General features: G+C 40.0%; 1 non-coding gene across 1 annotated transcript; it reads left to right on the plus strand.

Moving 5' to 3' along the window:
- Positions 1-347: 347 nt before the first annotated feature.
- LOC130977676 (small nucleolar RNA R71) lies at positions 348-455 on the plus strand. The gene has a single exon (XR_009085359.1). It is a non-coding gene; the product is annotated as a small nucleolar RNA R71 (small nucleolar RNA).
- Positions 456-1,247: the final 792 nt, after the last annotated feature.

Genomic DNA, 1,247 nt, shown 5'->3' on the forward strand with positions numbered 1-1,247 from the left:
TAAGCTTCTTCTTCAGATGAAGCATCCTTAGTACTACTTGGTGCATTTTGCATTCCAGACAGACTGTGAGAAATCAAATTGACTTGTTGAGTCAATATCTTGTTCTGAGCCAAAATGGCATTCAGAGTATCAATCTCAAGAACTCCTTTCTTCTGACTTGTCCCATTGTTCACAGGATTTCTTTCAGAAGTGTACATGAATTGGTTATTTGCAACCATTTCAATGAGCTCTTGAGCCTCTGTAGGCGTCTTCTTCAGATGAAGAGATCCTCGAGCAGAGCTATCCAAAGACATCTTGGATAGTTCAGAGAGACCATCATAGAAAATACCTATGATGCTCCATTCAGAAAGCATGTCTGAGGGACACTTTCTGATTAATTGTTTGTATCTTTCCCAAGCTTCATAGAGGGATTCACCATCCTTCTGTCTGAAGGTTTGGACTTCCACTCTAAGCTTACTCAATTTTTGAGGTGGAAAGAACTTTGCCAAGAAGGCATTGACTAGCTTTTCCCAAGAGTCCAGGCTTTCTTTAGGTTGAGAGTCCAACCATATTCTAGCTCTGTCTCTTACAGCAAAAGGGAATAGCATCAGTCTGTAGACCTCAGGGTCAACCCCATTAGTCTTGACTGTGTCACAGATTTGTAAGAACTCAGCTAAAAACTGATGAGGATCTTCCAATGGAAGTCCATGGAACTTGCAATTCTGTTGCATTAGAGAAACTAATTGAGGCTTAAGCTCAAAGTTGTTTGCTCCAATGGCAGGGATAGAGATGCTTCTCCCATAGAAGTCAGGAGTAGGTGCAGTAAAGTCACCCAGTACCTTCCTTGCATTGTTGGCATTGTTGTTGTTTTCGGCTGCCATAGGTTCTTCTTCCTTGAAGAATTCGGTCAGGTCCTCAACAGAGAGTTGTGCCTTAGCTTCTCTTAGCTTTCGCTTCAAGGTCCTTTTAGGTTCAGGGTCAGCTTTAACAAGAATGCCTTTGTCTCTGCTCCTGCTCATATGAAAGAGAAGAGAACAAGAAAATGTGGAATCCTCTATGTCACAGTATAGAGATTCCTTGAGGTGTCAGAGAAAAAGAAAAATAGAAGAAGGAGGTAGAAGAATTCGAACTTGATTAGATAGAGTTCGAATTGTGCATTAAGAAGGAGTGATACTCCATAAATAGAAGGATGTGAAAAGAGGGGAAGGAAATTTTCGAAAATTAAGTGAAATAGTTTGAAAATATTTTGAAAAACTTTAATTGATTTT

This window comes from Arachis stenosperma, chromosome 4 (assembly GCF_014773155.1).
Source record: "Arachis stenosperma cultivar V10309 chromosome 4, arast.V10309.gnm1.PFL2, whole genome shotgun sequence".
Classification (NCBI taxonomy): domain Eukaryota; kingdom Viridiplantae; phylum Streptophyta; class Magnoliopsida; order Fabales; family Fabaceae; genus Arachis; species Arachis stenosperma.